This window comes from Phyllobates terribilis, unplaced genomic scaffold (assembly GCF_046119375.1).
Source record: "Phyllobates terribilis strain yellow unplaced genomic scaffold, ASM4611937v1 Scaffold_63__1_contigs__length_7903474, whole genome shotgun sequence".
Classification (NCBI taxonomy): domain Eukaryota; kingdom Metazoa; phylum Chordata; class Amphibia; order Anura; family Dendrobatidae; genus Phyllobates; species Phyllobates terribilis.
Genome location: NW_027362823.1, coordinates 7,339,100 through 7,360,639, shown reverse-complemented (window position 1 = coordinate 7,360,639; position 21,540 = coordinate 7,339,100). Strand labels below are relative to the sequence as shown.

At 45.1% G+C, this 21,540-nt stretch overlaps 16 non-coding genes and 1 pseudogene across 16 annotated transcripts; all 17 read left to right on the top strand.

The window, feature by feature from the left end:
- Positions 1-213: 213 nt before the first annotated feature.
- Positions 214-404, top strand: LOC141192800 (U2 spliceosomal RNA). Its single transcript, XR_012266106.1, has one exon. It is a non-coding gene; the product is annotated as a U2 spliceosomal RNA (small nuclear RNA).
- A 1,115-nt stretch (positions 405-1,519) lies between these two features.
- On the top strand, positions 1,520-1,710 carry LOC141192799 (U2 spliceosomal RNA). Its single transcript, XR_012266105.1, has one exon. It is a non-coding gene; the product is annotated as a U2 spliceosomal RNA (small nuclear RNA).
- A 1,115-nt stretch (positions 1,711-2,825) lies between these two features.
- Positions 2,826-3,016, top strand: LOC141192798 (U2 spliceosomal RNA). Its single transcript, XR_012266104.1, has one exon. It is a non-coding gene; the product is annotated as a U2 spliceosomal RNA (small nuclear RNA).
- A 1,115-nt stretch (positions 3,017-4,131) lies between these two features.
- On the top strand, positions 4,132-4,322 carry LOC141192754 (U2 spliceosomal RNA). The gene has a single exon (XR_012266061.1). It is a non-coding gene; the product is annotated as a U2 spliceosomal RNA (small nuclear RNA).
- A 1,115-nt stretch (positions 4,323-5,437) lies between these two features.
- LOC141193048 (U2 spliceosomal RNA) lies at positions 5,438-5,628 on the top strand. Its single transcript, XR_012266347.1, has one exon. It is a non-coding gene; the product is annotated as a U2 spliceosomal RNA (small nuclear RNA).
- A 1,115-nt stretch (positions 5,629-6,743) lies between these two features.
- On the top strand, positions 6,744-6,934 carry LOC141192797 (U2 spliceosomal RNA). Its single transcript, XR_012266103.1, has one exon. It is a non-coding gene; the product is annotated as a U2 spliceosomal RNA (small nuclear RNA).
- Positions 6,935-8,049: 1,115 nt separating this feature from the next.
- LOC141192796 (U2 spliceosomal RNA) lies at positions 8,050-8,240 on the top strand. Its single transcript, XR_012266102.1, has one exon. It is a non-coding gene; the product is annotated as a U2 spliceosomal RNA (small nuclear RNA).
- A 1,115-nt stretch (positions 8,241-9,355) lies between these two features.
- On the top strand, positions 9,356-9,546 carry LOC141193097 (U2 spliceosomal RNA). The gene has a single exon (XR_012266395.1). It is a non-coding gene; the product is annotated as a U2 spliceosomal RNA (small nuclear RNA).
- Positions 9,547-10,661: 1,115 nt separating this feature from the next.
- LOC141192793 (U2 spliceosomal RNA) lies at positions 10,662-10,852 on the top strand. The gene has a single exon (XR_012266100.1). It is a non-coding gene; the product is annotated as a U2 spliceosomal RNA (small nuclear RNA).
- A 1,115-nt stretch (positions 10,853-11,967) lies between these two features.
- Positions 11,968-12,083, top strand: LOC141192618 (U2 spliceosomal RNA; annotated as a pseudogene).
- A 524-nt stretch (positions 12,084-12,607) lies between these two features.
- LOC141193136 (U2 spliceosomal RNA) lies at positions 12,608-12,790 on the top strand. Its single transcript, XR_012266432.1, has one exon. It is a non-coding gene; the product is annotated as a U2 spliceosomal RNA (small nuclear RNA).
- Positions 12,791-13,905: 1,115 nt separating this feature from the next.
- Positions 13,906-14,096, top strand: LOC141192792 (U2 spliceosomal RNA). Its single transcript, XR_012266099.1, has one exon. It is a non-coding gene; the product is annotated as a U2 spliceosomal RNA (small nuclear RNA).
- A 1,115-nt stretch (positions 14,097-15,211) lies between these two features.
- LOC141192791 (U2 spliceosomal RNA) lies at positions 15,212-15,402 on the top strand. Its single transcript, XR_012266098.1, has one exon. It is a non-coding gene; the product is annotated as a U2 spliceosomal RNA (small nuclear RNA).
- Positions 15,403-16,517: 1,115 nt separating this feature from the next.
- LOC141192790 (U2 spliceosomal RNA) lies at positions 16,518-16,708 on the top strand. Its single transcript, XR_012266097.1, has one exon. It is a non-coding gene; the product is annotated as a U2 spliceosomal RNA (small nuclear RNA).
- A 1,118-nt stretch (positions 16,709-17,826) lies between these two features.
- Positions 17,827-18,017, top strand: LOC141192789 (U2 spliceosomal RNA). The gene has a single exon (XR_012266096.1). It is a non-coding gene; the product is annotated as a U2 spliceosomal RNA (small nuclear RNA).
- Positions 18,018-19,132: 1,115 nt separating this feature from the next.
- LOC141192679 (U2 spliceosomal RNA) lies at positions 19,133-19,323 on the top strand. The gene has a single exon (XR_012265989.1). It is a non-coding gene; the product is annotated as a U2 spliceosomal RNA (small nuclear RNA).
- A 1,105-nt stretch (positions 19,324-20,428) lies between these two features.
- On the top strand, positions 20,429-20,619 carry LOC141192869 (U2 spliceosomal RNA). Its single transcript, XR_012266173.1, has one exon. It is a non-coding gene; the product is annotated as a U2 spliceosomal RNA (small nuclear RNA).
- The last annotated feature ends 921 nt before the right edge of the window (positions 20,620-21,540 follow it).

Sequence of the window (21,540 nt, the reverse complement as noted above, 5' to 3'; positions counted from 1 at the left end):
AACAGCAGGGGGTGAAGGTGCTGTGTTTAAAGAGGTGGAGTTATGCAGATCTAAAACGCGTGGATTGCAGCAGCAGCAAGCCGAAAAGTGCAGGCATGTAAGGGATCTAGAGGTTGACAACATGTCTTCTTAACGGGAGTCCAGGAGCTCATCTCCACAAATGGACTTTTCAGGATCCTTGGGTGGCTCCGTAGTTTGAAACCAATTCTGGTTATCGCTTCTCGGCCTTTTGGCTAAGATCAAGTGTAGTATCTGTTCTTATCAGTTTAATATCTGATACGTCCCCTATCTGGGGACCATATATTAAATGGATTTTTAGAACAGGGAGATGGAAAAAGAGCTTGCTCTGTCCACTCCACGCATTGACCTGGTATTGCAGTATCTCCAGGACCGGTGCACCCCTTCTTTAATGCAGTTTCTAAAATCAGAAAGAATTGAATTCAATGTTTTTTGTTCATTTTGCTTGTTTGTCGGATTTTGGGATGGACTCTTTGGCTTTGCTTTTCTTCTCCTCATTGGATTTTTCATGTTCAAAGTTGCAGAAGCCAGATTACAAGCTCATTTTGGTTCAACTTCAGCAACTGTGCATTGCATTGCCATGTAATGTGATGCAATGCTATCTTTCTAGCTCTCCCTTTTTACTTCCTTTTGGATAAACAGACATATTAGGCAAGCATTTTGGAGCTTTCACCTAAATAACTACAGGTGGTGAGATAAGCTGCACAATATAATTGACCTTTCAGTATATTGTTGCACACACACCATCTATTTAGCAAATGCCCTTGTTATCAACAGCAGCCTTTTAAACTCACCTGAGCTAACAGGTATGTGCGCTGGTTACTCTGCTGCGCTTAAAATTTCTTTTTTGGTTTGCTACAATGCCTTTTCTGAAACGTTGTCTCCTTCTGCTGGAACACTGACTTCTTTCATTTAATGCCTGCAGACTATAAAAGAGAACCCAACCCAAAAAGTTTGGTTGATTAGTCTGTGGCATTCTGTTAAACTGTTGCTTATGGCGGTCTCTGTGAGCTTCTCAGCGACATTCAGCCAGCCAGGTATCCTGCCTGCAGTAGATGGAATGTGGCAATGGAACGCTGGCTGCGCGTGTCATAATAGGCTCTGAGCCTTTATATACCTGTGCACAGCAGCAGCCACCTTCAGTCTGCTGCTGGACAGCCAGCAGCAGCAGCAGCAGGAGAGGTATGTAATCAGGAGCCCTCCTGCTAAGGGTAGACAGCTGCTCGTTCCACCCCACCCCCCGCCTTAATTGGTTCTCCTCCCTTCCAACGGTGTTGAGGCGGGTGGGAACAGCAGGGGGTGAAGGTGCTGTGTTTAAAGAGGTGGAGTTATGCAGATCTAAAACGCGTGGATTGCAGCAGCAGCAAGCCGAAAAGTGCAGGCATGTAAGGGATCTAGAGGTTGACAACATGTCTTCTTAACGGGAGTCCAGGAGCTCATCTCCACAAATGGACTTTTCAGGATCCTTGGGTGGCTCCGTAGTTTGAAACCAATTCTGGTTATCGCTTCTCGGCCTTTTGGCTAAGATCAAGTGTAGTATCTGTTCTTATCAGTTTAATATCTGATACGTCCCCTATCTGGGGACCATATATTAAATGGATTTTTAGAACAGGGAGATGGAAAAAGAGCTTGCTCTGTCCACTCCACGCATTGACCTGGTATTGCAGTATCTCCAGGACCGGTGCACCCCTTCTTTAATGCAGTTTCTAAAATCAGAAAGAATTGAATTCAATGTTTTTTGTTCATTTTGCTTGTTTGTCGGATTTTGGGATGGACTCTTTGGCTTTGCTTTTCTTCTCCTCATTGGATTTTTCATGTTCAAAGTTGCAGAAGCCAGATTACAAGCTCATTTTGGTTCAACTTCAGCAACTGTGCATTGCATTGCCATGTAATGTGATGCAATGCTATCTTTCTAGCTCTCCCTTTTTACTTCCTTTTGGATAAACAGACATATTAGGCAAGCATTTTGGAGCTTTCACCTAAATAACTACAGGTGGTGAGATAAGCTGCACAATATAATTGACCTTTCAGTATATTGTTGCACACACACCATCTATTTAGCAAATGCCCTTGTTATCAACAGCAGCCTTTTAAACTCACCTGAGCTAACAGGTATGTGCGCTGGTTACTCTGCTGCGCTTAAAATTTCTTTTTTGGTTTGCTACAATGCCTTTTCTGAAACGTTGTCTCCTTCTGCTGGAACACTGACTTCTTTCATTTAATGCCTGCAGACTATAAAAGAGAACCCAACCCAAAAAGTTTGGTTGATTAGTCTGTGGCATTCTGTTAAACTGTTGCTTATGGCGGTCTCTGTGAGCTTCTCAGCGACATTCAGCCAGCCAGGTATCCTGCCTGCAGTAGATGGAATGTGGCAATGGAACGCTGGCTGCGCGTGTCATAATAGGCTCTGAGCCTTTATATACCTGTGCACAGCAGCAGCCACCTTCAGTCTGCTGCTGGACAGCCAGCAGCAGCAGCAGCAGGAGAGGTATGTAATCAGGAGCCCTCCTGCTAAGGGTAGACAGCTGCTCGTTCCACCCCACCCCCCGCCTTAATTGGTTCTCCTCCCTTCCAACGGTGTTGAGGCGGGTGGGAACAGCAGGGGGTGAAGGTGCTGTGTTTAAAGAGGTGGAGTTATGCAGATCTAAAACGCGTGGATTGCAGCAGCAGCAAGCCGAAAAGTGCAGGCATGTAAGGGATCTAGAGGTTGACAACATGTCTTCTTAACGGGAGTCCAGGAGCTCATCTCCACAAATGGACTTTTCAGGATCCTTGGGTGGCTCCGTAGTTTGAAACCAATTCTGGTTATCGCTTCTCGGCCTTTTGGCTAAGATCAAGTGTAGTATCTGTTCTTATCAGTTTAATATCTGATACGTCCCCTATCTGGGGACCATATATTAAATGGATTTTTAGAACAGGGAGATGGAAAAAGAGCTTGCTCTGTCCACTCCACGCATTGACCTGGTATTGCAGTATCTCCAGGACCGGTGCACCCCTTCTTTAATGCAGTTTCTAAAATCAGAAAGAATTGAATTCAATGTTTTTTGTTCATTTTGCTTGTTTGTCGGATTTTGGGATGGACTCTTTGGCTTTGCTTTTCTTCTCCTCATTGGATTTTTCATGTTCAAAGTTGCAGAAGCCAGATTACAAGCTCATTTTGGTTCAACTTCAGCAACTGTGCATTGCATTGCCATGTAATGTGATGCAATGCTATCTTTCTAGCTCTCCCTTTTTACTTCCTTTTGGATAAACAGACATATTAGGCAAGCATTTTGGAGCTTTCACCTAAATAACTACAGGTGGTGAGATAAGCTGCACAATATAATTGACCTTTCAGTATATTGTTGCACACACACCATCTATTTAGCAAATGCCCTTGTTATCAACAGCAGCCTTTTAAACTCACCTGAGCTAACAGGTATGTGCGCTGGTTACTCTGCTGCGCTTAAAATTTCTTTTTTGGTTTGCTACAATGCCTTTTCTGAAACGTTGTCTCCTTCTGCTGGAACACTGACTTCTTTCATTTAATGCCTGCAGACTATAAAAGAGAACCCAACCCAAAAAGTTTGGTTGATTAGTCTGTGGCATTCTGTTAAACTGTTGCTTATGGCGGTCTCTGTGAGCTTCTCAGCGACATTCAGCCAGCCAGGTATCCTGCCTGGAGTAGATGGAATGTGGCAATGGAACGCTGGCTGCGCGTGTCATAATAGGCTCTGAGCCTTTATATACCTGTGCACAGCAGCAGCCACCTTCAGTCTGCTGCTGGACAGCCAGCAGCAGCAGCAGCAGGAGAGGTATGTAATCAGGAGCCCTCCTGCTAAGGGTAGACAGCTGCTCGTTCCACCCCACCCCCCGCCTTAATTGGTTCTCCTCCCTTCCAACGGTGTTGAGGCGGGTGGGAACAGCAGGGGGTGAAGGTGCTGTGTTTAAAGAGGTGGAGTTATGCAGATCTAAAACGCGTGGATTGCAGCAGCAGCAAGCCGAAAAGTGCAGGCATGTAAGGGATCTAGAGGTTGACAACATGTCTTCTTAACGGGAGTCCAGGAGCTCATCTCCACAAATGGACTTTTCAGGATCCTTGGGTGGCTCCGTAGTTTGAAACCAATTCTGGTTATCGCTTCTCGGCCTTTTGGCTAAGATCAAGTGTAGTATCTGTTCTTATCAGTTTAATATCTGATACGTCCCCTATCTGGGGACCATATATTAAATGGATTTTTAGAACAGGGAGATGGAAAAAGAGCTTGCTCTGTCCACTCCACGCATTGACCTGGTATTGCAGTATCTCCAGGACCAGTGCACCCCTTCTTTAATGCAGTTTCTAAAATCAGAAAGAATTGAATTCAATGTTTTTTGTTCATTTTGCTTGTTTGTCGGATTTTGGGATGGACTCTTTGGCTTTGCTTTTCTTCTCCTCATTGGATTTTTCATGTTCAAAGTTGCAGAAGCCAGATTACAAGCTCATTTTGGTTCAACTTCAGCAACTGTGCATTGCATTGCCATGTAATGTGATGCAATGCTATCTTTCTAGCTCTCCCTTTTTACTTCCTTTTGGATAAACAGACATATTAGGCAAGCATTTTGGAGCTTTCACCTAAATAACTACAGGTGGTGAGATAAGCTGCACAATATAATTGACCTTTCAGTATATTGTTGCACACACACCATCTATTTAGCAAATGCCCTTGTTATCAACAGCAGCCTTTTAAACTCACCTGAGCTAACAGGTATGTGCGCTGGTTACTCTGCTGCGCTTAAAATTTCTTTTTTGGTTTGCTACAATGCCTTTTCTGAAACGTTGTCTCCTTCTGCTGGAACACTGACTTCTTTCATTTAATGCCTGCAGACTATAAAAGAGAACCCAACCCAAAAAGTTTGGTTGATTAGTCTGTGGCATTCTGTTAAACTGTTGCTTATGGCGGTCTCTGTGAGCTTCTCAGCGACATTCAGCCAGCCAGGTATCCTGCCTGCAGTAGATGGAATGTGGCAATGGAACGCTGGCTGCGCGTGTCATAATAGGCTCTGAGCCTTTATATACCTGTGCACAGCAGCAGCCACCTTCAGTCTGCTGCTGGACAGCCAGCAGCAGCAGCAGCAGGAGAGGTATGTAATCAGGAGCCCTCCTGCTAAGGGTAGACAGCTGCTCGTTCCACCCCACCCCCCGCCTTAATTGGTTCTCCTCCCTTCCAACGGTGTTGAGGCGGGTGGGAACAGCAGGGGGTGAAGGTGCTGTGTTTAAAGAGGTGGAGTTATGCAGATCTAAAACGCGTGGATTGCAGCAGCAGCAAGCCGAAAAGTGCAGGCATGTAAGGGATCTAGAGGTTGACAACATGTCTTCTTAACGGGAGTCCAGGAGCTCATCTCCACAAATGGACTTTTCAGGATCCTTGGGTGGCTCCGTAGTTTGAAACCAATTCTGGTTATCGCTTCTCGGCCTTTTGGCTAAGATCAAGTGTAGTATCTGTTCTTATCAGTTTAATATCTGATACGTCCCCTATCTGGGGACCGTATATTAAATGGATTTTTAGAACAGGGAGATGGAAAAAGAGCTTGCTCTGTCCACTCCACGCATTGACCTGGTATTGCAGTATCTCCAGGACCGGTGCACCCCTTCTTTAATGCAGTTTCTAAAATCAGAAAGAATTGAATTCAATGTTTTTTGTTCATTTTGCTTGTTTGTCGGATTTTGGGATGGACTCTTTGGCTTTGCTTTTCTTCTCCTCATTGGATTTTTCATGTTCAAAGTTGCAGAAGCCAGATTACAAGCTCATTTTGGTTCAACTTCAGCAACTGTGCATTGCATTGCCATGTAATGTGATGCAATGCTATCTTTCTAGCTCTCCCTTTTTACTTCCTTTTGGATAAACAGACATATTAGGCAAGCATTTTGGAGCTTTCACCTAAATAACTACAGGTGGTGAGATAAGCTGCACAATATAATTGACCTTTCAGTATATTGTTGCACACACACCATCTATTTAGCAAATGCCCTTGTTATCAACAGCAGCCTTTTAAACTCACCTGAGCTAACAGGTATGTGCGCTGGTTACTCTGCTGCGCTTAAAATTTCTTTTTTGGTTTGCTACAATGCCTTTTCTGAAACGTTGTCTCCTTCTGCTGGAACACTGACTTCTTTCATTTAATGCCTGCAGACTATAAAAGAGAACCCAACCCAAAAAGTTTGGTTGATTAGTCTGTGGCATTCTGTTAAACTGTTGCTTATGGCGGTCTCTGTGAGCTTCTCAGCGACATTCAGCCAGCCAGGTATCCTGCCTGCAGTAGATGGAATGTGGCAATGGAACGCTGGCTGCGCGTGTCATAATAGGCTCTGAGCCTTTATATACCTGTGCACAGCAGCAGCCACCTTCAGTCTGCTGCTGGACAGCCAGCAGCAGCAGCAGCAGGAGAGGTATGTAATCAGGAGCCCTCCTGCTAAGGGTAGACAGCTGCTCGTTCCACCCCACCCCCCGCCTTAATTGGTTCTCCTCCCTTCCAACGGTGTTGAGGCGGGTGGGAACAGCAGGGGGTGAAGGTGCTGTGTTTAAAGAGGTGGAGTTATGCAGATCTAAAACGCGTGGATTGCAGCAGCAGCAAGCCGAAAAGTGCAGGCATGTAAGGGATCTAGAGGTTGACAACATGTCTTCTTAACGGGAGTCCAGGAGCTCATCTCCACAAATGGACTTTTCAGGATCCTTGGGTGGCTCCGTAGTTTGAAACCAATTCTGGTTATCGCTTCTCGGCCTTTTGGCTAAGATCAAGTGTAGTATCTGTTCTTATCAGTTTAATATCTGATACGTCCCCTATCTGGGGACCATATATTAAATGGATTTTTAGAACAGGGAGATGGAAAAAGAGCTTGCTCTGTCCACTCCACGCATTGACCTGGTATTGCAGTATCTCCAGGACCGGTGCACCCCTTCTTTAATGCAGTTTCTAAAATCAGAAAGAATTGAATTCAATGTTTTTTGTTCATTTTGCTTGTTTGTCGGATTTTGGGATGGACTCTTTGGCTTTGCTTTTCTTCTCCTCATTGGATTTTTCATGTTCAAAGTTGCAGAAGCCAGATTACAAGCTCATTTTGGTTCAACTTCAGCAACTGTGCATTGCATTGCCATGTAATGTGATGCAATGCTATCTTTCTAGCTCTCCCTTTTTACTTCCTTTTGGATAAACAGACATATTAGGCAAGCATTTTGGAGCTTTCACCTAAATAACTACAGGTGGTGAGATAAGCTGCACAATATAATTGACCTTTCAGTATATTGTTGCACACACACCATCTATTTAGCAAATGCCCTTGTTATCAACAGCAGCCTTTTAAACTCACCTGAGCTAACAGGTATGTGCGCTGGTTACTCTGCTGCGCTTAAAATTTCTTTTTTGGTTTGCTACAATGCCTTTTCTGAAACGTTGTCTCCTTCTGCTGGAACACTGACTTCTTTCATTTAATGCCTGCAGACTATAAAAGAGAACCCAACCCAAAAAGTTTGGTTGATTAGTCTGTGGCATTCTGTTAAACTGTTGCTTATGGCGGTCTCTGTGAGCTTCTCAGCGACATTCAGCCAGCCAGGTATCCTGCCTGCAGTAGATGGAATGTGGCAATGGAACGCTGGCTGCGCGTGTCATAATAGGCTCTGAGCCTTTATATACCTGTGCACAGCAGCAGCCACCTTCAGTCTGCTGCTGGACAGCCAGCAGCAGCAGCAGCAGGAGAGGTATGTAATCAGGAGCCCTCCTGCTAAGGGTAGACAGCTGCTCGTTCCACCCCACCCCCCGCCTTAATTGGTTCTCCTCCCTTCCAACGGTGTTGAGGCGGGTGGGAACAGCAGGGGGTGAAGGTGCTGTGTTTAAAGAGGTGGAGTTATGCAGATCTAAAACGCGTGGATTGCAGCAGCAGCAAGCCGAAAAGTGCAGGCATGTAAGGGATCTAGAGGTTGACAACATGTCTTCTTAACGGGAGTCCAGGAGCTCATCTCCACAAATGGACTTTTCAGGATCCTTGGGTGGCTCCGTAGTTTGAAACCAATTCTGGTTATCGCTTCTCGGCCTTTTGGCTAAGATCAAGTGTAGTATCTGTTCTTATCAGTTTAATATCTGATACGTCCCCTATCTGGGGACCATATATTAAATGGATTTTTAGAACAGGGAGATGGAAAAAGAGCTTGCTCTGTCCACTCCACGCATTGACCTGGTATTGCAGTATCTCCAGGACCGGTGCACCCCTTCTTTAATGCAGTTTCTAAAATCAGAAAGAATTGAATTCAATGTTTTTTGTTCATTTTGCTTGTTTGTCGGATTTTGGGATGGACTCTTTGGCTTTGCTTTTCTTCTCCTCATTGGATTTTTCATGTTCAAAGTTGCAGAAGCCAGATTACAAGCTCATTTTGGTTCAACTTCAGCAACTGTGCATTGCATTGCCATGTAATGTGATGCAATGCTATCTTTCTAGCTCTCCCTTTTTACTTCCTTTTGGATAAACAGACATATTAGGCAAGCATTTTGGAGCTTTCACCTAAATAACTACAGGTGGTGAGATAAGCTGCACAATATAATTGACCTTTCAGTATATTGTTGCACACACACCATCTATTTAGCAAATGCCCTTGTTATCAACAGCAGCCTTTTAAACTCACCTGAGCTAACAGGTATGTGTGCTGGTTACTCTGCTGCGCTTAAAATTTCTTTTTTGGTTTGCTACAATGCCTTTTCTGAAACGTTGTCTCCTTCTGCTGGAACACTGACTTCTTTCATTTAATGCCTGCAGACTATAAAAGAGAACCCAACCCAAAAAGTTTGGTTGATTAGTCTGTGGCATTCTGTTAAACTGTTGCTTATGGCGGTCTCTGTGAGCTTCTCAGCGACATTCAGCCAGCCAGGTATCCTGCCTGCAGTAGATGGAATGTGGCAATGGAACGCTGGCTGCGCGTGTCATAATAGGCTCTGAGCCTTTATATACCTGTGCACAGCAGCAGCCACCTTCAGTCTGCTGCTGGACAGCCAGCAGCAGCAGCAGCAGGAGAGGTATGTAATCAGGAGCCCTCCTGCTAAGGGTAGACAGCTGCTCGTTCCACCCCACCCCCCGCCTTAATTGGTTCTCCTCCCTTCCAACGGTGTTGAGGCGGGTGGGAACAGCAGGGGGTGAAGGTGCTGTGTTTAAAGAGGTGGAGTTATGCAGATCTAAAACGCGTGGATTGCAGCAGCAGCAAGCCGAAAAGTGCAGGCATGTAAGGGATCTAGAGGTTGACAACATGTCTTCTTAACGGGAGTCCAGGAGCTCATCTCCACAAATGGACTTTTCAGGATCCTTGGGTGGCTCCGTAGTTTGAAACCAATTCTGGTTATCGCTTCTCGGCCTTTTGGCTAAGATCAAGTGTAGTATCTGTTCTTATCAGTTTAATATCTGATACGTCCCCTATCTGGTGACCATATATTAAATGGATTTTTAGAACAGGGAGATGGAAAAAGAGCTTGCTCTGTCCACTCCACGCATTGACCTGGTATTGCAGTATCTCCAGGACCGGTGCACCCCTTCTTTAATGCAGTTTCTAAAATCAGAAAGAATTGAATTCAATGTTTTTTGTTCATTTTGCTTGTTTGTCGGATTTTGGGATGGACTCTTTGGCTTTGCTTTTCTTCTCCTCATTGGATTTTTCATGTTCAAAGTTGCAGAAGCCAGATTACAAGCTCATTTTGGTTCAACTTCAGCAACTGTGCATTGCATTGCCATGTAATGTGATGCAATGCTATCTTTCTAGCTCTCCCTTTTTACTTCCTTTTGGATAAACAGACATATTAGGCAAGCATTTTGGAGCTTTCACCTAAATAACTACAGGTGGTGAGATAAGCTGCACAATATAATTGACCTTTCAGTATATTGTTGCACACACACCATCTATTTAGCAAATGCCCTTGTTATCAACAGCAGCCTTTTAAACTCACCTGAGCTAACAGGTATGTGCGCTGGTTACTCTGCTGCGCTTAAAATTTCTTTTTTGGTTTGCTACAATGCCTTTTCTGAAACGTTGTCTCCTTCTGCTGGAACACTGACTTCTTTCATTTAATGCCTGCAGACTATAAAAGAGAACCCAACCCAAAAAGTTTGGTTGATTAGTCTGTGGCATTCTGTTAAACTGTTGCTTATGGCGGTCTCTGTGAGCTTCTCAGCGACATTCAGCCAGTCAGGTATCCTGCCTGCAGTAGATGGAATGTGGCAATGGAACGCTGGCTGCGCGTGTTATAATAGGCTCTGAGCCTTTATATACCTGTGCACAGCAGCAGCCACCTTCAGTCTGCTGCTGGACAGCCAGCAGCAGCAGCAGCAGGAGAGGTATGTAATCAGGAGCCCTCCTGCTAAGGGTAGACAGCTGCTCGTTCCACCCCACCCCCCGCCTTAATTGGTTCTCCTCCCTTCCAACGGTGTTGAGGCGGGTGGGAACAGCAGGGGGTGAAGGTGCTGTGTTTAAAGAGGTGGAGTTATGCAGATCTAAAACGCGTGGATTGCAGCAGCAGCAAGCCGAAAAGTGCAGGCATGTAAGGGATCTAGAGGTTGACAACATGTCTTCTTAACGGGAGTCCAGGAGCTCATCTCCACAAATGGACTTTTCAGGATCCTTGGGTGGCTCCGTAGTTTGAAACCAATTCTGGTTATCGCTTCTCGGCCTTTTGGCTAAGATCAAGTGTAGTATCTGTTCTTATCAGTTTAATATCTGATACGTCCCCTATCTGGGGACCATATATTAAATGGATTTTTAGAACAGGGAGATGGAAAAAGAGCTTGCTCTGTCCACTCCACGCATTGACCTGGTATTGCAGTATCTCCAGGACCGGTGCACCCCTTCTTTAATGCAGTTTCTAAAATCAGAAAGAATTGAATTCAATGTTTTTTGTTCATTTTGCTTGTTTGTCGGATTTTGGGATGGACTCTTTGGCTTTGCTTTTCTTCTCCTCATTGGATTTTTCATGTTCAAAGTTGCAGAAGCCAGATTACAAGCTCATTTTGGTTCAACTTCAGCAACTGTGCATTGCATTGCCATGTAATGTGATGCAATGCTATCTTTCTAGCTCTCCCTTTTTACTTCCTTTTGGATAAACAGACATATTAGGCAAGCATTTTGGAGCTTTCACCTAAATAACTACAGGTGGTGAGATAAGCTGCACAATATAATTGACCTTTCAGTATATTGTTGCACACACACCATCTATTTAGCAAATGCCCTTGTTATCAACAGCAGCCTTTTAAACTCACCTGAGCTAACAGGTATGTGCGCTGGTTACTCTGCTGCGCTTAAAATTTCTTTTTTGGTTTGCTACAATGCCTTTTCTGAAACGTTGTCTCCTTCTGCTGGAACACTGACTTCTTTCATTTAATGCCTGCAGACTATAAAAGAGAACCCAACCCAAAAAGTTTGGTTGATTAGTCTGTGGCATTCTGTTAAACTGTTGCTTATGGCGGTCTCTGTGAGCTTCTCAGCGACATTCAGCCAGCCAGGTATCCTGCCTGCAGTAGATGGAATGTGGCAATGGAACGCTGGCTGCGCGTGTCATAATAGGCTCTGAGCCTTTATATACCTGTGCACAGCAGCAGCCACCTTCAGTCTGCTGCTGGACAGCCAGCAGCAGCAGCAGCAGGAGAGGTATGTAATCAGGAGCCCTCCTGCTAAGGGTAGACAGCTGCTCGTTCCACCCCACCCCCCGCCTTAATTGGTTCTCCTCCCTTCCAACGGTGTTGAGGCGGGTGGGAACAGCAGGGGGTGAAGGTGCTGTGTTTAAAGAGGTGGAGTTATGCAGATCTAAAACGCGTGGATTGCAGCAGCAGCAAGCCGAAAAGTGCAGGCATGTAAGGGATCTAGAGGTTGACAACATGTCTTCTTAATGGGAGTCCAGGAGCTCATCTCCACAAATGGACTTTTCAGGATCCTTGGGTGGCTCCGTAGTTTGAAACCAATTCTGGTTATCGCTTCTCGGCCTTTTGGCTAAGATCAAGTGTAGTATCTTTTGAAAAGGCAGTTTTGTCCTTGGGCTGCCCTAGTAAATTGATGCATATTACACACTGGTTTGGTGCACTTGTTAGTACGCCAGGTGTCTCATAGAGTTATCTGATGGAAAACATGGCCCTCCAGGATCGAAGTCATTAGGCTGGGTAAGTGTGAGGGCTTTGGAGCAATGTGCCCCAGGAGTAGGCGCCCTGGTGGGAGTCCAAGCTTACTGGGACTGGGAACCCCAGAAAGACTTGGCTTCGTAGCACGCTGCACCTTTGCCAATCATACTTTCTGAGCAACCCCCCCTATTCCTGGCCTCCGGGCTAGGAAGGGGAATTTTTATAAAACCGGTCGGAGGTCCGGTCAGCTTTGGGCTGAGAAACCAACACAGGCTCCAGCTCCACTAGGGTGGCAGCCTAGATGGAAGCTGGAAGCACGAAAACGGCTCTTCTCCGGCTTCGGCTAGGGAGAGCATCGGAGATCCCTGACCCTCGCTGTGGCCTTCTGGCTCGGAGGGATGGGGATGGTTTATTGGGGACCCTCTCCTCCGGGAAGGGTCCACATGAATCCTCGCCTCGTGCGCTGTTTTGGTGTGACTTCGGTCACATTTTTCAGTGCCTTGGATGCAGCTTCAATCAAAAAAATCTGTTCTTATCAGTTTAATATCTGATACGTCCCCTATCTGGGGACCATATATTAAATGGATTTTTAGAACAGGGAGATGGAAAAAGAGCTTGCTCTGTCCACTCCACGCATTGACCTGGTATTGCAGTATCTCCAGGACCGGTGCACCCCTTCTTTAATGCAGTTTCTAAAATCAGAAAGAATTGAATTCAATGTTTTTTGTTCATTTTGCTTGTTTGTCGGATTTTGGGATGGACTCTTTGGCTTTGCTTTTCTTCTCCTCATTGGATTTTTCATGTTCAAAGTTGCAGAAGCCAGATTACAAGCTCATTTTGGTTCAACTTCAGCAACTGTGCATTGCATTGCCATGTAATGTGATGCAATGCTATCTTTCTAGCTCTCCCTTTTTACTTCCTTTTGGATAAACAGACATATTAGGCAAGCATTTTGGAGCTTTCACCTAAATAACTACAGGTGGTGAGATAAGCTGCACAATATAATTGACCTTTCAGTATATTGTTGCACACACACCATCTATTTAGCAAATGCCCTTGTTATCAACAGCAGCCTTTTAAACTCACCTGAGCTAACAGGTATGTGCGCTGGTTACTCTGCTGCGCTTAAAATTTCTTTTTTGGTTTGCTACAATGCCTTTTCTGAAACGTTGTCTCCTTCTGCTGGAACACTGACTTCTTTCATTTAATGCCTGCAGACTATAAAAGAGAACCCAACCCAAAAAGTTTGGTTGATTAGTCTGTGGCATTCTGTTAAACTGTTGCTTATGGCGGTCTCTGTGAGCTTCTCAGCGACATTCAGCCAGCCAGGTATCCTGCCTGCAGTAGATGGAATGTGGCAATAGAACGCTGGCTGCGCGTGTCATAATAGGCTCTGAGCCTTTATATACCTGTGCACAGCAGCAGCCACCTTCAGTCTGCTGCTGGACAGCCAGCAGCAGCAGCAGCAGCAGAGGTATGTAATCAGGAGCCCTCCTGCTAAGGGTAGACAGCTGCTCGTTCCACCCCACCCCCCGCCTTAATTGGTTCTCCTCCCTTCCAACGGTGTTGAGGCGGGTGGGAACAGCAGGGGGTGAAGGTGCTGTGTTTAAAGAGGTGGAGTTATGCAGATCTAAAACGCGTGGATTGCAGCAGCAGCAAGCCGAAAAGTGCAGGCATGTAAGGGATCTAGAGGTTGACAACATGTCTTCTTAACGGGAGTCCAGGAGCTCATCTCCACAAATGGACTTTTCAGGATCCTTGGGTGGCTCCGTAGTTTGAAACCAATTCTGGTTATCGCTTCTCGGCCTTTTGGCTAAGATCAAGTGTAGTATCTGTTCTTATCAGTTTAATATCTGATACGTCCCCTATCTGGGGACCATATATTAAATGGATTTTTAGAACAGGGAGATGGAAAAAGAGCTTGCTCTGTCCACTCCACGCATTGACCTGGTATTGCAGTATCTCCAGGACCGGTGCACCCCTTCTTTAATGCAGTTTCTAAAATCAGAAAGAATTGAATTCAATGTTTTTTGTTCATTTTGCTTGTTTGTCGGATTTTGGGATGGACTCTTTGGCTTTGCTTTTCTTCTCCTCATTGGATTTTTCATGTTCAAAGTTGCAGAAGCCAGATTACAAGCTCATTTTGGTTCAACTTCAGCAACTGTGCATTGCATTGCCATGTAATGTGATGCAATGCTATCTTTCTAGCTCTCCCTTTTTACTTCCTTTTGGATAAACAGACATATTAGGCAAGCATTTTGGAGCTTTCACCTAAATAACTACAGGTGGTGAGATAAGCTGCACAATATAATTGACCTTTCAGTATATTGTTGCACACACACCATCTATTTAGCAAATGCCCTTGTTATCAACAGCAGCCTTTTAAACTCACCTGAGCTAACAGGTATGTGCGCTGGTTACTCTGCTGCGCTTAAAATTTCTTTTTTGGTTTGCTACAATGCCTTTTCTGAAACGTTGTCTCCTTCTGCTGGAACACTGACTTCTTTCATTTAATGCCTGCAGACTATAAAAGAGAACCCAACCCAAAAAGTTTGGTTGATTAGTCTGTGGCATTCTGTTAAACTGTTGCTTATGGCGGTCTCTGTGAGCTTCTCAGCGACATTCAGCCAGCCAGGTATCCTGCCTGCAGTAGATGGAATGTGGCAATGGAACGCTGGCTGCGCGTGTCATAATAGGCTCTGAGCCTTTATATACCTGTGCACAGCAGCAGCCACCTTCAGTCTGCTGCTGGACAGCCAGCAGCAGCAGCAGCAGGAGAGGTATGTAATCAGGAGCCCTCCTGCTAAGGGTAGACAGCTGCTCGTTCCACCCCACCCCCCGCCTTAATTGGTTCTCCTCCCTTCCAACGGTGTTGAGGCGGGTGGGAACAGCAGGGGGTGAAGGTGCTGTGTTTAAAGAGGTGGAGTTATGCAGATCTAAAACGCGTGGATTGCAGCAGCAGCAAGCCGAAAAGTGCAGGCATGTAAGGGATCTAGAGGTTGACAACATGTCTTCTTAACGGGAGTCCAGGAGCTCATCTCCACAAATGGACTTTTCAGGATCCTTGGGTGGCTCCGTAGTTTGAAACCAATTCTGGTTATCGCTTCTCGGCCTTTTGGCTAAGATCAAGTGTAGTATCTGTTCTTATCAGTTTAATATCTGATACGTCCCCTATCTGGGGACCATATATTAAATGGATTTTTAGAACAGGGAGATGGAAAAAGAGCTTGCTCTGTCCACTCCACGCATTGACCTGGTATTGCAGTATCTCCAGGACCGGTGCACCCCTTCTTTAATGCAGTTTCTAAAATCAGAAAGAATTGAATTCAATGTTTTTTGTTCATTTTGCTTGTTTGTCGGATTTTGGGATGGACTCTTTGGCTTTGCTTTTCTTCTCCTCATTGGATTTTTCATGTTCAAAGTTGCAGAAGCCAGATTACAAGCTCATTTTGGTTCAACTTCAGCAACTGTGCATTGCATTGCCATGTAATGTGATGCAATGCTATCTTTCTAGCTCTCCCTTTTTACTTCCTTTTGGATAAACAGACATATTAGGCAAGCATTTTGGAGCTTTCACCTAAATAACTACAGGTGGTGAGATAAGCTGCACAATATAATTGACCTTTCAGTATATTGTTGCACACACACCATCTATTTAGCAAATGCCCTTGTTATCAACAGCAGCCTTTTAAACTCACCTGAGCTAACAGGTATGTGCGCTGGTTACTCTGCTGCGCTTAAAATTTCTTTTTTGGTTTGCTACAATGCCTTTTCTGAAACGTTGTCTCCTTCTGCTGGAACACTGACTTCTTTCATTTAATGCCTGCAGACTATAAAAGAGAACCCAACCCAAAAAGTTTGGTTGATTAGTCTGTGGCATTCTGTTAAACTGTTGCTTATGGCGGTCTCTGTGAGCTTCTCAGCGACATTCAGCCAGCCAGGTATCCTGCCTGCAGTAGATGGAATGTGGCAATGGAACGCTGGCTGCGCGTGTCATAATAGGCTCTGAGCCTTTATATACCTGTGCACAGCAGCAGCCACCTTCAGTCTGCTGCTGGACAGCCAGCAGCAGCAGCAGCAGGAGAGGTATGTAATCAGGAGCCCTCCTGCTAAGGGTAGACAGCTGCTCGTTCCACCCCACCCCCCGCCTTAATTGGTTCTCCTCCCTTCCAACGGTGTTGAGGCGGGTGGGAACAGCAGGGGGTGAAGGTGCTGTGTTTAAAGAGGTGGAGTTATGCAGATCTAAAACGCGTGGATTGCAGCAGCAGCAAGCCGAAAAGTGCAGGCATGTAAGGGATCTAGAGGTTGACAACATGTCTTCTTAACGGGAGTCCAGGAGCTCATCTCCACAAATGGACTTTTCAGGATCCTTGGGTGGCTCCGTAGTTTGAAACCAATTCTGGTTATCGCTTCTCGGCCTTTTGGCTAAGATCAAGTGTAGTATCTGTTCTTATCAGTTTAATATCTGATACGTCCCCTATCTGGGGACCATATATTAAATGGATTTTTAGAACAGGGAGATGGAAAAAGAGCTTGCTCTGTCCACTCCACGCATTGACCTGGTATTGCAGTATCTCCAGGACCGGTGCACCCCTTCTTTAATGCAGTTTCTAAAATCAGAAAGAATTGAATTCAATGTTTTTTGTTCATTTTGCTTGTTTGTCGGATTTTGGGATGGACTCTTTGGCTTTGCTTTTCTTCTCCTCATTGGATTTTTCATGTTCAAAGTTGCAGAAGCCAGATTACAAGCTCATTTTGTTTCAACTTCAGCAACTGTGCATTGCATTGCCATGTAATGTGATGCAATGCTATCTTTCTAGCTCTCCCTTTTTACTTCCTTTTGGATAAACAGACATATTAGGCAAGCATTTTGGAGCTTTCACCTAAATAACTACAGGTGGTGAGATAAGCTGCACAATATAATTGACCTTTCAGTATATTGTTGCACACACACCATCTATTTAGCAAATGCCCTTGTTATCAACAGCAGCCTTTTAAACTCACCTGAGCTAACAGGTATGTGCGCTGGTTACTCTGCTGCGCTTAAAATTTCTTTTTTGGTTTGCTACAATGCCTTTTCTGAAACGTTGTCTCCTTCTGCTGGAACACTGACTTCTTTCATTTAATGCCTGCAGACTATAAAAGAGAACCCAACCCAAAAAGTTTGGTTGATTAGTCTGTGGCATTCTGTTAAACTGTTGCTTATGGCGGTCTCTGTGAGCTTCTCAGCGACATTCAGCCAGCCAGGTATCCTGCCTGCAGTAGATGGAATGTGGCAATGGAACGCTGGCTGCGCGTGTCATAATAGGCTCTGAGCCTTTATATACCTGTGCACAGCAGCAGCCACCTTCAGTCTGCTGCTGGACAGCCAGCAGCAGCAGCAGCAGCAGGAGAGGTATGTAATCAGGAGCCCTCCTGCTAAGGGTAGACAGCTGCTCGTTCCACCCCACCCCCCGCCTTAATTGGTTCTCCTCCCTTCCAACGGTGTTGAGGCGGGTGGGAACAGCAGGGGGTGAAGGTGCTGTGTTTAAAGAGGTGGAGTTATGCAGATCTAAAACGCGTGGATTGCAGCAGCAGCAAGCCGAAAAGTGCAGGCATGTAAGGGATCTAGAGGTTGACAACATGTCTTCTTAACGGGAGTCCAGGAGCTCATCTCCACAAATGGACTTTTCAGGATCCTTGGGTGGCTCCGTAGTTTGAAACCAATTCTGGTTATCGCTTCTCGGCCTTTTGGCTAAGATCAAGTGTAGTATCTGTTCTTATCAGTTTAATATCTGATACGTCCCCTATCTGGGGACCATATATTAAATGGATTTTTAGAACAGGGAGATGGAAAAAGAGCTTGCTCTGTCCACTCCACGCATTGACCTGGTATTGCAGTATCTCCAGGACCGGTGCACCCCTTCTTTAATGCAGTTTCTAAAATCAGAAAGAATTGAATTCAATGTTTTTTGTTCATTTTGCTTGTTTGTCGGATTTTGGGATGGACTCTTTGGCTTTGCTTTTCTTCTCCTCATTGGATTTTTCATGTTCAAAGTTGCAGAAGCCAGATTACAAGCTCATTTTGGTTCAACTTCAGCAACTGTGCATTGCATTGCCATGTAATGTGATGCAATGCTATCTTTCTAGCTCTCCCTTTTTACTTCCTTTTGGATAAACAGACATATTAGGCAAGCATTTTGGAGCTTTCACCTAAATAACTACAGGTGGTGAGATAAGCTGCACAATATAATTGACCTTTCAGTATATTGTTGCACACACACCATCTATTTAGCAAATGCCCTTGTTATCAACAGCAGCCTTTTAAACTCACCTGAGCTAACAGGTATGTGCGCTGGTTACTCTGCTTCGCTTAAAATTTCTTTTTTGGTTTGCTACAATGCCTTTTCTGAAACGTTGTCTCCTTCTGCTGGAACACTGACTTCTTTCATTTAATGCCTGCAGACTATAAAAGAGAACCCAACCCAAAAAGTTTGGTTGATTAGTCTGTGGCATTCTGTTAAACTGTTGCTTATGGCGGTCTCTGTGAGCTTCTCAGCGACATTCAGCCAGCCAGGTATCCTGCCTGCAGTAGATGGAATGTGGCAATGGAACGCTGGCTGCGCGTGTCATAATAGGCTCTGAGCCTTTATATACCTGTGCACAGCAGCAGCCACCTTCAGTCTGCTTCTGGACAGCCAGCAGCAGCAGCAGCAGGAGAGGTATGTAATCAGGAGCCCTCCTGCTAAGGGTAGACAGCTGCTCGTTCCACCCCACCCCCTGCCTTAATTGGTTCTCCTCCCTTCCAACGGTGTTGAGGCGGGTGGGAACAGCAGGGGGTGAAGGTGCTGTGTTTAAAGAGGTGGAGTTATGCAGATCTAAAACGCGTGGATTGCAGCAGCAGCAAGCCGAAAAGTGCAGGCATGTAAGGGATCTAGAGGTTGACAACATGTCTTCTTAACGGGAGTCCAGGAGCTCATCTCCACAAATGGACTTTTCAGGATCCTTGGGTGGCTCCGTAGTTTGAAACCAATTCTGGTTATCGCTTCTCGGCCTTTTGGCTAAGATCAAGTGTAGTATCTGTTCTTATCAGTTTAATATCTGATATGTCCCCTATCTGGGGACCATATATTAAATGGATTTTTAGAACAGGGAGATGGAAAAAGAGCTTGCTCTGTCCACTCCACGCATTGACCTGGTATTGCAGTATCTCCAGGACCGGTGCACCCCTTCTTTAATGCAGTTTCTAAAATCAGAAAGAATTGAATTCAATGTTTTTTGTTCATTTTGCTTGTTTGTCGGATTTTGGGATGGACTCTTTGGCTTTGCTTTTCTTCTCCTCATTGGATTTTTCATGTTCAAAGTTGCAGAAGCCAGATTACAAGCTCATTTTGGTTCAACTTCAGCAACTGTGCATTGCATTGCCATGTAATGTGATGCAATGCTATCTTTCTAGCTCTCCCTTTTTACTTCCTTTTGGATAAACAGACATATTAGGCAAGCATTTTGGAGCTTTCACCTAAATAACTACAGGTGGTGAGATAATATAATTGACCTTTCAGTATATTGTTGCACACACACCATCTATTTAGCAAATGCCCTTGTTATCAACAGCAGCCTTTTAAACTCACCTGAGCTAACAGGTATGTGCGCTGGTTACTCTGCTGCGCTTAAAATTTCTTTTTTGGTTTGCTACAATGCCTTTTCTGAAACGTTGTCTCCTTCTGCTGGAACACTGACTTCTTTCATTTAATGCCTGCAGACTATAAAAGAGAACCCAACCCAAAAAGTTTGGTTGATTAGTCTGTGGCATTCTGTTAAACTGTTGCTTATGGCGGTCTCTGTGAGCTTCTCAGCGACATTCAGCCAGCCAGGTATCCTGCCTGCAGTAGATGGAATGTGGCAATGGAACGCTGGCTGCGCGTGTCATAATAGGCTCTGAGCCTTTATATACCTGTGCACAGCAGCATCCACCTTCAGTCTGCTGCTGGACAGCCAGCAGCAGCAGCAGCAGGAGAGGTATGTAATCAGGAGCCCTCCTGCTAAGGGTAGACAGCTGCTCGTTCCACCCCACCCCCCGCCTTAATTGGTTCTCCTCCCTTCCAACGGTGTTGAGGCGGGTGGGAACAGCAGGGGGTGAAGGTGCTGTGTTTAAAGAGGTGGAGTTAGCAGATCTAAAACGCGAGGATTGCAGCAGCAGCAAGCCGAAAAGTGCAGGCATGTAAGGGATCTAGAGGTTGACAACATGTCTTCTTAACGGGAGTCCAGGAGCTCATCTCCACAAATGGACTTTTCAGGATCCTTGGGTGGCTCCGTAGTTTGAAACCAATTCTGGTTATCGCTTCTCGGCCTTTTGGCTAAGATCAAGTGTAGTATCTGTTCTTATCAGTTTAATATCTGATACGTCCCCTATCTGGGGACCATATATTAAATGGATTTTTAGAACAGGGAGATGGAAAAAGAGCTTGCTCTGTCCACTCCACGCATTGACCTGGTATTGCAGTATCTCCAGGATCGGTGCACCCCTTCTTTAATGCAGTTTCTAAAATCAGAAAGAATTGAATTCAATGTTTTTTGTTCATTTTGCTTGTTTGTCGGATTTTGGGATGGACTCTTTGGCTTTGCTTTTCTTCTCCTCATTGGATTTTTCATGTTCAAAGTTGCAGAAGCCAGATTACAAGCTCATTTTGGTTCAACTTCAGCAACTGTGCATTGCATTGCCATGTAATGTGATGCAATGCTATCTTTCTAGCTCTCCCTTTTTACTTCCTTTTGGATAAACAGACATATTAGGCAAGCATTTTGGAGCTTTCACCTAAATAACTACAGGTGGTGAGATAAGCTGCACAATATAATTGACCTTTCAGTATATTGTTGCACACACACCATCTATTTAGCAAATGCCCTTGTTATCAACAGCAGCCTTTTAAACTCACCTGAGCTAACAGGTATGTGCGCTGGTTACTCTGCTGCGCTTAAAATTTCTTTTTTGGTTTGCTACAATGCCTTTTCTGAAACGTTGTCTCCTTCTGCTGGAACACTGACTTCTTTCATTTAATGCCTGCAGACTATAAAAGAGAACCCAACCCAAAAAGTTTGGTTGATTAGTCTGTGGCATTCTGTTAAACTGTTGCTTATGGCGGTCTCTGTGAGCTTCTCAGCGACATTCAGCCAGCCAGGTATCCTGCCTGCAGTAGATGGAATGTGGCAATGGAACGCTGGCTGCGCGTGTCATAATAGGCTCTGAGCCTTTATATACCTGTGCACAGCAGCAGCCACCTTCAGTCTGCTGCTGGACAGCCAGCAGCAGCAGCAGCAGGAGAGGTATGTAATCAGGAGCCCTCCTGCTAAGGGTAGACAGCTGCTCGTTCCACCCCACCCCCCGCCTTAATTGGTTCTCCTCCCTTCCAACGGTGTTGAGGCGGGTGGGAACAGCAGGGGGTGAAGGT